This window comes from Haliaeetus leucocephalus, unplaced genomic scaffold (genome assembly GCF_000737465.1).
Source record: "Haliaeetus leucocephalus isolate CR32 unplaced genomic scaffold, Haliaeetus_leucocephalus-4.0 Scaffold819, whole genome shotgun sequence".
Lineage (NCBI taxonomy): Eukaryota > Metazoa > Chordata > Aves > Accipitriformes > Accipitridae > Haliaeetus > Haliaeetus leucocephalus.
The window spans coordinates 1,931,783-1,946,583 of record NW_010973255.1 but is presented as its reverse complement, the minus strand read 5'-3'; the positions used below and the strand labels follow the sequence as shown (position 1 = coordinate 1,946,583).

General features: G+C 44.7%; 1 protein-coding gene across 2 annotated transcripts in view; it reads left to right on the top strand.

Moving 5' to 3' along the window:
- TIAM2 (T-cell lymphoma invasion and metastasis 2) overlaps positions 1–14,801 on the top strand; it is a 174,263-nt gene that overhangs the window by 44,488 nt on the left and 114,974 nt on the right. For both annotated transcript variants that reach the window (XM_010581864.1, XM_010581863.1), the window contains exon 3: positions 12,318–12,408. The gene's annotated coding sequence lies outside the window, so the exon portion shown is untranslated. The remainder of the gene's footprint in view (positions 1–12,317; positions 12,409–14,801) is intronic.

Below are 14,801 nucleotides of genomic sequence, written 5' to 3'. Positions count from 1 at the left end.
GCACGGTATCCGGCGCGTCAGGGAGCAGTGGTGAGGTGGGGTGGGGTTCCAGTTGGCAGCCGGTGCCGGGGTCTGCCTGGGTCACCAGATAGCGGCTGGGAGCCCTAGGAGCAGCTGCAGGAAAGGAGGTCCCTCCTGGGGTCCCCCCCCCGACACTGGCCCCCACTGGAGGGCCTGAACTGGTGGGAAGATAACCCTCCCTGGAAGGCAGGGTGCCAAAATACCTGAAGAGTTGTCTTTTGGGTGAGCCATTCTTAATGCCCTTAAAGGGCCTGATGGTGGCCTTCTCCCAGGTTCAAGTCTTTGAAGTGGTTGGAGAAAGGTCTGGTGCGAGGGGCATGGGCAGGGCTGGGCAGGCAGCACCTCACTCTGCTCACCTATATGTCGCAGTTGCATGATGGTTTGCATCACCTGTGGAGTCCCTCAGCTTCTCTCAGCTGGTGGTTAGGACCCATTTGCACCTGTCCTCTCTATTTTCAGAGCAACAAAAAACCAGCAACTTGGGTGTCACAGTGTATTTAGCCTGGGAGGCTTTCCAGAGGGAAGGAGGGAGGCAGCTAGCTACAAATAACTTTGTGTTGCAGGAGAAAACTAATCTTGATTTATTGTCTGATTTCAGAGCATCAGTGCTCTCCCTGCATAATAAATAATTCATATTCACTGCTTCATTTTGTTTTCTTTAAGCTGTTATAGTGGAAGAAAATGTAGCTGTTCAAAGATTATTCAAAGCTAGTTTTGATGCCATGGCACAGACGGAGTAAAGAAATATAACAGAAGTTGATGCTCCTGCTGGTCGGGGTGGGCAGAGAAACTTGGAGTCCAAGGATGTGAGTGGGAGAAGCCCACATAAACTTGCAGGATGACAGCACGGCCATCTGGCTGTCTTGCAGGCATCAGCTCAGATGCCCTCAGTTCTCCTCGTACAAGAGATTTGTAGCATGCAGCTGTAGCAGAAAGTGTTACCCATATCCTAAAGGCCAGGTTGCAAAAGACAAGTGATGCAGTGAGATAAGTGTGTGGGGAGAGCCAGGCGGTTGTGATGAATGGGGCCATGCAGCAGAGGAGCTCTCCTCCACGGGGAGCTTGGCCCCCCTCGCTGCCCTCATTCCTGGGCAGCTGGCTTCAAACCAGCACTCACAGTGGAAAGCCGCTCAAGGTGAACCAAGCGGGCACGACCCGACCTGCCATGTCGCCTCGCGTGGATAACTGGTTGGGTTTTGGAGACTTGTTCTCAGGCTGTGGTCAGAGTGCGAAACGGAGAGGAGGGGTGGGTAGGGTGGCTGGCAGGGGCCAGAGGGAGCAGCCGTGTGTTGAAGAAGGGGGACTTCTGCAGGAGGGAGAGTGAGGGTAGAGAATAGTTGTTCAGTGGATGAAATTTGCAGTGCTGATGTGCGAGTAAGGGAAGATGGGAAGAGGAGGGGGTGGAGAAGAATAGCTAGGAAAAGAATCTGGGAAGCACAGGAAATAAAATTCAATACACAGTGTAGTTTATGTTTTATAATGACTTGGTGAGCAAAAAGGCAACTATGAGATTAGTCTCTGAATGAGACAAAGCTTGCATGTAATTTGGACAGCTCGATGGCACCCCCTCGTTGCTTAGGTTGTAACATACCTGAATTGCTACACCAGGCTATGTCCATGAGGATTCTTCTAGCTCTAGAAATTATTTGCATTTTCAGTTAGGCTCTTCCCTGAAGAGAGGTAGCTTTCATGCAGTAATGCCCCTATGTGCAGATGTTTCTTATCTTCTTGGAAAAGGAAGTAGAGTTATTTCAAGGCAGGCAGGATACCCTTATCTGGTGCTCTCCTTTTTTCAATTACTGCAGGATGTGCAACTTGTCACAAAATAGGAAAGGCTGTTTCCAGGAAAAGTAGCAGTTGAAAGTGTCGATGAGTATGTTATTGGGGGGAAAAACCAAACCTGAAACAACCTTGTAGAGTAGCTTGTATCTTGTATTTTCATAGCAAGAGAGGAGGCATGCATATGTTCTGGCTGCAAGGTTACACAGGAGAGAACAGCTAGTATGAGCGCCCAGCTATCTCTGGCACTTATTTAAAAGGGGATGAATTAGTCTCTGAAATGCCTGGGTCATTCCACTAACTGTAGCAGGAACTTGGATCACTGGTTAATTTACCAAGTTAGCCAAGATCAGAGGAGATGAATCCTACTCCCTGTTCCCTCGCTGCTGGAGATGCCCGGTGCAGAAGAGCCCTTCAGCGGGTGTCTGCGCAGCACTTTGGCAAGGTTTGGGCTGCGTGGCAGAGCTGAGTGCTGTCTCTGAGTAGGAGCAAATACCGTCTCTCGTGCACTGTTCAGTTGCTGCACAGATGGATTCAAAATGGCATTTCAGGCTGACTTCTCCACGGTTGTTTATGGCTTGTAGTGGTTTCAGGAAACGCCACAGTATTAATGTTGCTGGAATTCTTGGATGGTGCCATTTCCATCACTTTGGGAGCTGTTGTTCTGGTGTGTGAAGGGCTGCAGAGCATTTGTCTGACACAGGGATGGCACACAAATGTTTGTTCTGAGACATACTGCTTTTTTTTTTTGTTAAGAAAAAAGGCTTTAATTTTCTTATGATATTTTTGCTTTGTGATCTGTCATTCTGTGCTTCTTACAGGGCTTAACCAGTAGAGTTTAATCAAAACCTTTGGTTAACACAGAATTTTTTCAAAATTTTTTTTTTCTTTATGTAAGAAAAAATTGAAAATTTCCAAGGTAGAGTTTTCCAGCAAGTTGTTTTCACAGCAGCTTGTTGACACGTTAGCAGCAAATGTAAACCTGCACAAAGTAGTGAGATCCTGATGATTAGAAACTGATCCAGGAGGTTCGTATGTTTGGAGTGGATTCAGAAGAGGAAATCTCCCCCTTTTTCACGTGCAGAATACTCATCTAGTATTACTACACGCTGCCTTCCTGCAAGTTATTCTCAGTAGTAATAAAATTATCAGCATTCAGTGATAGCAAAAATCTTCCACCAGCATTCCTGCGAAGTTGTGAATCACACTTTTGTTGAGAAGCCTCTTGATAGACTGCGTGAACAATGGTAGTTAGAGATATTTATGATGAATTAGAATATGAGTGTGAACACAGTGTGAATTATAATATGAATTATCTTTGATTTGCAAAATGTTACATCTATTGAGCTAATACTGCTCCTAGAGATGGGGTTACCTGCTGTATTTACAAAGAAATGGTCTTGTCCAGTTATGTGCCTGGCCTTGTTAGACCTGCTTGTTAATCAAACAGTCTTAAAACCCCCTCACAGATAGATTAATATTCTTTTCAATTTGCAGTTGGAGAAGCTAAATGTAATGGAAGGTGCAAACCAGTGGTATTGAATCTGGTATTCGAAGCTGGGAGCTGCTTCCTGCGTAGGTAGTCTTTTGAGCAAGTCTTTATTGTTTCATGTACGTTTTCCACTTTTGTAACTGGTTTCTCAAATCACGGCTCATTAAAGTGAAATTAATCTAAAACCAGAATTTAGGTAGTTGTAGGACACTGAGGCCTGATATTTTCTCATTCGCTTGTACAGAAGTGGTTGTGTTGGAAGGCAGTCGCCACTGCCTGTTGTGGCTGTGTAGTTGAGCTGGCCTGCAGGAACTGGATGTTTCTTCTGAATTATTTTGAAACTTTGATAGGGACATCATGAGTCTGAATAGATGCTGTTGTTTTATAGTTTTCCTCAGTGAAATACTGATCAAAGCAATAGCTTTAACTGTTGTAGGACATACCTGCCTCTCTCCTTACCTCCTAAGATCCTAGAGAAGGATTAAATGACGTGGTTATGGTGCTCAGAGGCACAAGATTTGGTTGGTATGGGCAGTGAGTCTCCAGCTCTTGTTTTTCACGGACTAGCTTGTTTCCAGGGCATTTTTGTGCAGCTTGGAGGGAGGCCAAGGTGGGCTGCTGCGTCACCCCCGGGGTGCAGGAGTGCTGGGGGGGGTAGCGGGGTGCAGAGGAGCAGTCCTGGCCACGGAGCGATCTTGCAGACTTCTCTGTTTTCCCGCAGTCAGGAATTGGACATCTGCTACTGTGGCCTTGTTGCTTTTAGGCTCAGCCTGGGGAGGTCTGTACCGCCGCAACAGCTTCTGCTTTCCTTTCCGAAAGCCAGCTCTTGGGTTCGGGTCTTCGTATAAACGCAGCTGCGGCCGTACTTGGTGTTCAGGTGGTGGCTGGCCTTGGCGCTGAGGTTGCTGCCTGCATGTGGCTTGCTTATGTAGTTGCCTGTGCCCGGGACTGGCCTGGGCTAGCTCCTGTACATTGGCAACCACGCTCCTCCTGCTGCAAGGCTGCTCAGAGTTAAACTACGGAGAAACAGAGAGGAAGAGGGATGGGGAATGACGTGAAACATATTTGTTTTAGAGACATCTTAAGTTTTGATGAAAATTGGAATTGAACATTTGTATGCACTTAATTAAGGGGGAGGGGAAGTATGGTTTTATTCTTACTGGCATAGCTTGTGATGGTGCCGTCATGGCTCGCATGTGGCCAGAAGCAAACAACTCATAAAAGGGGGACAGCGACCGTGTGGTCCCTGCGGGCGCGGGCAGCAGGCTCGGTGCCGCCAAGGTCTCGAGGTACAGCCGACTGTCTGCTTCTGCCGTTCCCAGCTGGGTCCCGGGGTCAGACTCTCGTATTCTTCTCTTCCCTTATTCGGTCTCCTCTGGCTACTCCTTGGTCCTTCCTCAAGTATGTCAGCAAAGGTTTTTGTTTTAGTGAGTGCTTTTGTTTGCAGGCAAGGAGCAATGTACTGTTGCCCTGTCTGCGCACCTACAGCGCAGACAAAAGCTGACAAAAGTCAGCTTCGGGCAGCGTGTTCTTCTACTGCGACTTATGGGGCAAAACTCTGAGTCATGCTGAGCTATCTGTTCATAATACCCTTCGATTAGACAATGCCAACACCTTCACTGCTCGGCACGAGGCTAGGCTGGGCGGCCTGGGTCCCACACCAGCCAAGGAGAATGGCAATTTCCCCCCCCAGCACAGAACATGCTGTTTTCTTGTGTGTGTTATTTGCACTTCACAGATATTTCTCTTGCTCCACACCATGCAAAACAATGCTGTTTTGTTTTCATGCTTTCTCTCTTGGTCAAATGTTTGTGTTTAAGACTTGATTAGTTAAAGCACTTGGGAAAATTAACTGAAGTAGAGCCTGCCTTTTTCAATGGCAAAACAAAACATGAGGCGGTTTGAGTGGAAACAGTGTTTATCTTGCTCACAAATGAAGGCTCAGATAATACTCTGCATGTTGTTATTGTTTTATTTCCTTTTAGTGCTTTTGGGTGCATCGAATGCCTTAATATGCAGCAGGCATCATCAAAAGCTAGCCTGACAAGCAGCTTGAAATGCTGCTTTCAGCAACATTTGCTCATTCTTAATGACTTTTTAGTAGATCAGTTGAGTAATTTCAGCAGCAAGTTTCTAGGAGGTTGCGGATTGCCCTGAGACACCCGTTGTATGTATTTAAGAACCTTCTTTGCTCTGCTTCTCACCTGGCAGCTGGAAACGTGTTTTGCCTCTGGCTAACTCTGCAATCTGGCTGTTTAAAGGAGGACAGCTGACACTGGTTACCTCCATTATCATCACTATTCATTAACTTTCCGTAGCACTAGTTGTTCTCTTATAGCATTTTGTGATGGGTAATGTTACTTGTCGGTCCAAACTGCCTTAGAGCAGAGTGCCCCAGTTGCTTCCTTCCCGAGGGCATCAGCGGGAGGGGAAGCAAACCCTCCCTCCCCGAGGCAGGGAGGGGAGCAGGGGTCCCTGCAGGGTAGGCGTGAGGGGTTTTTGCACTTGTAAAGACTGTGACAGGGCTTCAAAGTGAAGGCCCTGTAGCCTTGTGCCTGCGTGCTCCCCTTCAGGCTTCCTGGGCTTTCCTCAGCCCACCAGGACAGCCCCCAGGCTCCTGGGTGACCAGAGGAAGATGTGTTACCTCTGGTAGGAAATCGGTAGTGTGCGTCATTTAAAATAACAAAATGAGGATTGCAGTGGGGCGCATCATTCTGGAAACTGTCCTGACTATAAATGTGGTCCTAGGTCTCTGTTGCCTGCAAAATGTATGTTGACCTTTTCTCTCCCTTTTTTTCTTGTCAAAGTGACGGACTGCATTTTTGTCCCACCAATTTATTTCAATTTGTGGAAAAATTGAGATATCGAGCTTTTTTGTTTTCCATCTAAGAATTCAGCAGAACAGGGGTTTTGGTGACACCAGTCACAAAAGTACTGAACCAAGCTGTGTGTTTACCTGACAAACATCTGCAGAGGTTTCTGGGCTCGGTTGCTGTTGCAGGCTAGGTAGCCGTGTCGTTGTGAATTATATATAAATATCCCCAGGATGAAGGTTTGATTAGGGGTCCTGCAAAGACCTGTTGCTTTGGGCCCCTGCCAGCTGCCAGGGCAGCAGCTGGTAGTGCTGGTGGGTCCCCAGGTGAAGCACTGGTGCCCTCCGCCACGGGGGTCACAGGGCTTCGCTCCCAGGATGAACCCTGAGAAAGGGCAAACCACCTGGGGCTGGTCAGGTCAGCCCCTTAAAAACTCAGGAGGTGGGCTGGGCTGTAAAATCTAGTTAAACACTCTGTTTTACTGGTGGAGCAATGTGTGAGACCTTTAAAAATCTTTTTTATTTGCCATCCCAATTGTACAAATCAGTGTCACTTTTTTGGTTTTTATTTTCTTCTCTTTCATCCTCATGTTATTCCTGCAAACGAAGAGGATAGAATTCTGACAATCATTTTTTGAAGGTAGCTAATAAAACAATGGAAGGATGTAGGCTGAGGCATAAATGGGATATTGTGACAGATGTAGATGATTATTAACCAGCTGATGTTTCTGCAAAGGCTTCTAATCATAAACACAGTGTAGAGTGAATCTGGGTGTATTAATAGCAAAGGTTTTATGGAAAATCTGAGTGTGGGCTTTTTCTTTAACATCCCATTTCCTGCTTTAATTGATAGAGTGTGAAGCTTTCATACAAATAATTTGGAAAAGATTATATTGCATCTCTGACATTAAGTACATGGTACAGGCCAGGAACAACATGTTGCGGAAGGATTTCTTGAAAAGGACTCCTACAGTGATGCTTTTTTAGAGATGTGACTAGTGACAAATGCTAAACTCGGTGATATAATAAAGCCAAGTGGCTGTGGTGGAGGAGTATCTATTTGTGTCTATGCAACCTATGTTTTAATGTGACTTTGCAAGAAAGAGGAAGGTATTATCAGAGAGAGATCATTATGCTGCAAAACTTGTGGGCTATGCTTCCAATTTTTCCCTGGCTTTCTATCAAATGTCCTCTTATTTAGTTTTAGTCTCATATTGTCCTGCATTATGTTTTGGGAAATAAAATGCTAGGTTTGTACTGTAATCACTGGGTTAGAGTTGAAATACTTCAAATGTGCACCTTTCTTTCTGAGGCTTTGCTACAGCTTTGGCCCATCACTCTCCTTTTCTGAACTTCTGAGGGGGGAATAAAGAGGTTAAACAGAAACTACCTGAATAGAGCCATGAAAGCTCTATTTAACATCTTATACCACAGCTCTGCAAATATTGAGTCCTGATACCATTTGCAAGCATAAACAGTTTGCCTTATAGCAGCTGGTATTTTTGATGTGGAGTGGTGGTTTGCAGTGGGGATAAAATGGGGTTGAAAACATTGAGGAAGGGAAATATCATTATACCGCTATAACACATTAAAAAGACAATATGAGTTCCAATGCATGTGTTGTTTTAATAATAATTTGTATTCTGCCAGTATCAGCCAATATATTTCAGACATTTTGTGGCAGGAAGGGCCCTGTCTTAAAACTGGAAAAGAAGGGAAAATAGCATAAGTTTAATCAAAAGTCATGGACAGGACTAGTTTCTCTACCAGTTGCCCCCAGCACTCCAGAAACATGGTATAAAGTGTAAAACCAAAGGGGACCGGCACTATTGAACTGGCGGCGGTTCCTTTTGCTGCAGCGTGTGCTTTCTGCAGGAACACTGATGGGTCCACAGCAAAGCATGGCACTTACGGTGCCCGGTTTCTGCTAGTTTCAGAGCCTGTTTTCTGGTGGCTAATTAAAAAAAACTTTACTATTCTTGATCTTAATTGTTCTCCCCCTGCCTCCAAGGTGTTGCTCTGCTAAAGAAATCTGCTTAAATTAAGTGGTCTGTGCCAAGTGAAATCATTCAATTATTGGTGCTTTTTGGTCTTTCTTTTGAGTAAACAGAGCCTTCCTGACGGCAGAGCAGTTCCTCAGGAATTCCTTTATGGTGAATTAGGCAGGGCAGTGATGAATAACCGGGGGCAAAGGACACTGAGCAGCGAACCAAATTGATTACCTAAGTCCTCAGCGAACTTCTTTAGGGCAATTCTGGATGGGCCCGGTATGCCCTAAGGCATAGGTGAAGCCTAATCTCACCCCAGGGGCCTGCTCTTTTTAATGTTTTCTGTCCTGCCTGTGCCTTTAGAGGGCTAGAGCTGTGTAATGAATTAAGGGTTTGGCATCTTTGCACAGTCGCGCTCACGGACCCCCAGCGCACGTGGGGTGGTGGTGACAGGACGTTAACTGTGGCGCGCTGGGTAGCCCTGTGTCACTGGTCGTCTGCCTCTTACCCTCCGCTCCCCCATGGGCATGCCCCTGCCAGGCAGCCAACCCTGCTGCTGGTTCGCCGTTGTGGCCTTCCCTCTCGGCACATCCAAGATGGCTCCGGCAGGCACGGGTTTTGCCACACAGCCATTCCACATCCAGGTGCTCGAGGGGTCCAGGAGCTGCAGGGTCCAGCCTGCCCGAGCCCCCACTCACTCCCACACTCCAGCGCAGAGCATGCATCTACCAGGGGAACACAGCAACGTGATTTCACCATCCTGCCATGCTTTGGGGAGAGGTTAAAGCATGTGTCAAGAAGCCTAGAAAGACCCTTTACCAATATTTTCTGTCTACAGCAAACCTGTGATCTGCCATATCTTGTTATAGGAGAGAACAAGGCATCATGGCATGGACTGTTTTTAAGTGCATTTGATTTGGTAGCAGCCTAATGTGTTCCTTACTGTCTTGAGAGGCTTGTGATTTCCAGCAGTCCTTTCTTTTATTTTTTTTCTTTAACTAATTCTGGCTACTGAGGCTATCACTGTAACAGCAGAGCATCAAGCCAGTCTGTAGGAGTGTGGAGCATGAGCCCCCCATTGTATCCTGTACAAAAGTAACACGCTGTCTGATCGCTACCTTGAAAGGCTAAGGTGAATCAAAGTTTATCACATGCATTTTTTTCTTCCGCTGTCCTTTCATCTCTTCTGAATGGTCTTCTGTTTTAAAATATGACCCATTGTTACCCATCTGGTTAGGTCTGAAGAGGCCCTGGATTTAATATTGAGTGCTGGTCCCTGGTGAACACATTGGGGATGTGACTGAAGACGGAGTGAGGAAATGGGATGTGGGACTTGGGATGAGAGCAGGAGGGTGTGATGATTTTGGCTGCTCGTGTTTGCACTGCCAGCTCACTGTGCTGATAGGAAGCTACTTCAGCACTGTCTGGTATTTTGAGAGTTAGGCTGCCGATGAAATACGCTGCTTCTCATGGAAACTGTACAGACTAACTGTGAAATAAGCTTTGAAATGGATTTAGGAGCATCCCCACTGTTGTTTTCCAAAGAACATGGGCTTGGATGGTTAAGTCTTGGTTCCTGTGCTATTACAGCAGAGCAGCACTGGAAGTGACAGTGGTCAGGCTGAGTGGGTTTCCAGACAGTGCTGTAGCAGTCCCTAGGCACTTATTCCTTACCTTTTCTCTGAAAGAAGAAAATTCAAAGGGTGCCAAGCTTTGAGGGTAACTTGAGTTCACAGGCTTTAATCAAATCTGCACCTCAGGTGCCTATATAGCACAGAAAGTCAATGCCTGCTGGGGAATCATTTTGATCTCTGATTGGTTTTTTTCCTTTTTTTTAATTTTTATTTTTTATTTTAAATGGAGTGTTTCAGGGGGAAATACAAGGAGCAGCAGGTGGAAGATACACAGGACAACAGTTAAAATTTCCTCTGTTCCTAAGCTCACTGGTGGCAGACTGGCATGCACTGTTTAGATTTACTCTTCATTTCCAGCTTCTTGGAAGCAATTGCTGCTTCCAGTGGCAAGTTTCAAAATACCAGCAAATTCATGAAAGAATAACTTTTTTCTTGGAGGAAAGAGCAAGGGGAAGCATTGCAGGAACATATATTTAATTATCTTGGATATACAGTGTGGAAGTGAGTTCTGACACTGGCCTCTCCCTGCTTCTGAGATTAAGTTCTTATGCTCTGTAAAAATATTTTCTGGGGCAATATGCTTCCCTCCAGTAAATATTTAACAAGCTGCATCTCTTCATTTGAATTAAACAAGGAACTACCCTGCTATAGATGGCATATGCTTATCTTGGGATCTGTTCTTGTTCATTCAAATTGAGCAGAAATGGTAGATGATATGTGGAGAGAAGGGGAAAAAGGGAAAGGCTGGATGGGAAACAAAGCTCATAGACTGTCCAGATCCATTTTTTTTTTCCTTGTCATGACCTTATGCAGAATGTCAGTCTGATGTAGATTCACAGGTTGCCTGGTACAGAGGTCACAAGTGGAAGAGTTTGTCACATGCTATATTTTGGGTTCAGTTTCTTTGCTTCTTACTGCTATCTGTTGGAGAAGCTTGTAGAAGGAGCATGGGAAGCTTGGCTGGGCTCTGGCCAAGGAATTGCAGCTGGTCTCCTAATTGCAGAAAGAGAAAGTGATATACAGGCCTGTGGGGATCTGTCAGACACAGATTTATTGGGCAGGATGGAGAGGGACTTAAAGTTATCGCCTCTTCTCCATCACCCCCTCCCCATACAGTGCACGTGCACTGAGCTTCATGATACTTTTACAGCCATGCAAAAGACATCATCCAGAGGACCCTTATCATCTCCCTTCTCCCTGGTTCCTGCCCAGTTTGCAGTTCCTCCAAGTTCCAGTTAATGGGTGCATAATGCAGGAAATAGCATGTCAAATAATTGTAACCATATCAAAATAAGGGATTCTGCAGTTCAGGACTGCTAAATGATAATCTGACCACCTTTGCTGTCTCCTATGCCTCCTCAGACATCAGTAAGGAAAAACACATCAAGATTGCCACTGATGAAAACAAAAGAACAACCCACGTGTGCTGGCTGCTGCAGTACCAGCTAGTTGGAATAGTTAAAAAGTATTAAAAAAAGGTTTGTCAGAAGTGAAATTTGTTGATTTATACTGGTTTCTGCAAAGCTTGGGTCCCCAAGTTCTTGGGATGTTGCTTGGGGATGATGAGGAAGAGGGACCAGCTCATATTGGGAGTCTGTGCGCTCTTCTCTTGAAGGACTTGCATGTAACTTCCCTCATGATTTTTTTATTATGGGAAAAAAAAGGGGGGGGACCTTACAAGGAAAGTGGGCCCAAAACTTGCTTGTCATTCATTTGTGCATTTCCAGGCTTTAGCTAATGTTCTTTGGACTTCCCGCTGCCTTTGCCAGCCCTGCAGAGCCCAACCCTCTTGCAGGGACAGCAGGCAAAGGTGCGCAGTGAGGGCACAAGTTTGGTACCATTTATCTAACACTCTTGTGACTCTGGGGGGACAGTTTGTCCTAAGCTAATCTGAAGAAAACTCATAGCTGGGAGTGAAATCCTGGCTCTGCAGTAAGCAACATCATGCTAACTTTGGTCTAGCTGGGATTTCACCTTTAGGAAAGTGAAAGAAAATTAATCAAAAACAAAGTGCTTTTTAAAGGGAGTAGGCATCAGTTAAGCCTTAACTAGTTCAGGATACAGGAGCTTGGTAGGATACAGATATGCTAAAAGTTAAACTTGTGCTTAAAATGCTTTTCTGAGGTTTTTCACTAGTGGAAACCTGAGTGTTCTAGTTGTGTACTCTGGCTGCAGTATTCTGGAGTGTATGCGCCACCCTAACATATGTTTTTCAAAGCTGGGGGAACTATTGCATATTATGTCATTCTTCATTTCATGACACTGTTGATGCAAACCAGGACAGGAAGCTGGCTGGGATGACAATATATGACTTATATTTCTTTTTCTTTTTCTTTTTCTTTTTTTGTTGGTTTTTTTTTGGTCTCTTCTCCTTGCTCTCTGGAAGGAAAAAAAGCATTAAAGCAAAAATGAAAGAACAGGCTTTGAAATCTAAGTGGATAAATGCTTCCCTTTTGAGAGAAATGGTGCACATTTTGTCTAGTCTTCTTTACAATGTAACTCTTAAAGAAAAAAATAATTAAAAGTTGTGTTAAAAATTGTTTTATAGCTACTGTTTCCTTTTTGACCTTGCTGTTTGACTGTGATTACAGGAGAAGCTGATCAAGAGATCTCAAGAGTTGCAGCTTCCTGGGATTGTCAGTCAGAGGAATGAAGAGCAAAAGAATAACTTTCCGTCATGAAGTATGTGCCAGTATATTTTAAAGTGTCCTTAAAAGACTTTTCTTTGGACATAATCGAGTGGATTCAAGGACCCAAGAGGCCAGACCAACAAACAGATATCAGTCCTTAAGCTATTTCTTTAAAATGAAAGTCAGCAGTTGATCTCCGTAACATTTCCTGTGTAAAATACTGGCATGCCTTTTGGTGCTGGTTTGCTATTTGGGTTGTTTACATTAGGAAACAGAGTGACCTAAAGAACTAAGCATTTCTTTGAGGAAGCATTGTTCCTTTACAGTGAATATATAAAGTCCCCCCCTTCAGCAAGCAGCTGGAATCCAGCAGCGGGAGGCAGTAGGATTGATCTTCTGCTTTTCCTTAACATCTCAGTCCTCTTTTCAACTATCGTTTTACTGAGACAGCACTGTCTTGATTTATCTCAGGGCCAGGCCAAAAGCATTTCCCTTGATGACCTTGAATTTCTTCAGTCTCCTCCGTCTGCTGGTTTGATGTTTCAGGCTAGATGTGCTTGTCTTCCCAGCAAACGTAGAGCCCGGCCACAGCGTGGCCTTGCTTACAGTCTGTTTGCAGTCCTTGTGGCTCAAATGCTTTGCTCCAAAAGCTGTACGTGAGTGAAGGTCAGCTATTATGTTCAGCAATTTTGGTTAATTTTTACTTGGAGTAACAATATTTTTATTTCCCTAGGCTCCGGCAGGATCACTGCCATGTAAATGCTGGCGTACATGCTTCACTGTAAGTGAAATTGGTGCCTAGGGTATCAAGATGGAGCCCTTGACTGTTCTCTTCTCTGCTGTTGAGGTAGCTCATCTGTAGTTGAGTAGTTAGCTGCATACTGAAAATGTTTGTTTTCATCTAGAATGTGACTCATGCCAAGTTAAACTGCAAGTAGCAGCGCCACAAATTCATTACTTCCCTGGCTGTATGGGTATAAAGAGACTGTACCCTGCCCTTGGGGGGTTGTGCACGACCTTTCCTCCTCTTCTCAAAATTCTGTTCTGGAAAAATGACAATAAGTGTTAGTCTTTTTTCAGGTGGGTGTAAGATGCCTCAAAGTTAAGTGCTATTGCATCTAACTGCTGTCTGAGGGGAATAGCCTTGGAAAAAGAGGGTTTTGGGGTTGCATCCTCATGCAGTGCCTGTGTGAAGAGGCCCCTGACCAAGTGCAGCTATCGTACGAGCATGAAGCAGTAAATGGCATTTTGTCTGATTCTTATTATGCAATCGCATTACCTTCATGTGTGGCCTGGGGAGGGAAGTGGGAAGGGAGGGCAGAGTGAATCAACTCACTTATGTCCCTGGTGGTAAACCAGAGTTTTAAATGTGAACTGATTTGGGATAGGAGAAAACCAGACCAGCGTCTGATGTCTCTGACTGCAGGCTTTTGCTGTGTTCAAATCCTGTATGTGTGTGGAAATGGGGCTTCATCAGCATGGGAGGGTTTGGAGTGACTTGTGCTGCCGTGCTAAGGGTCACTTATGTATGGTAGTAGTGAGTGTGTTAAATTTATTTTGTACTGGGTACTAGTTGTCTTCCTAGAGCTGGCTTGGTTCTCCTTGGTTATTTACCACAAAAAATTTTGTTTTGCAGCTGAGAAGCTGTCATCATGCTTACGTTTTTGCGTATCAGTAAGTCACATTACACCAAATCATTCTTATTTAAAAATTTGTATGACTGTACCTAATTTTAGCGAATTCTTAATTTGGCACCTTCATGTGTACATTTACACGTGACATTTTCATGGCTTGTTAATCTGTTAGTTGTGTCAAGTTCTATTTTTTGGAAATTTATGTTTAAAATGAATAAGCAATATATTTATTTTAGTTTGTTGACCAGAACATCTTAAATATGGTGGCTACAAGAGGAGAGCAGAGAAGGTTTATCAAAAGATGCAGTTATTTAACTGAACTAACAAAAGTTAGTTCAAAAGACCCATGGAAGTGTGGCCCTGCTGCCCTTCTTCCTAGCCCCTTCTACGCCAGCCGGGTGGGCTGCTGCTGGTGGAGAGAAAAGCTCGAAATCAGCAGACCCGTAATATTCCTGTATGCCTATCCATAGGCACTGGAGACATCCTGGCCTCCAGCTCCTTAACAAAAAAGCAAATGATGATAAGTATGGAGACAACTAAATGATACTTGGAAGCCGTGTGATGTTGGCCAAAGAGGAATTATTGTGGAAGAAAAGATGCAAGTAAGACAGTGATGAGTATTTGAGGACAGAGTTGAGGAAAAAGATTAAAATTTGCCAGGTAGAAGATGTTTTTTAAAAGGAGGCATGCTAAAATACCTGGTCTGAATACCAGTATTTTGGTGGTGTGTTTTGTTTTTTTTTTTTTTTTTAAATCTAGTCTTGGCAAAATCAATTGTCTCAAGTGCTCTAGAGTCCCCCACACACTCTAC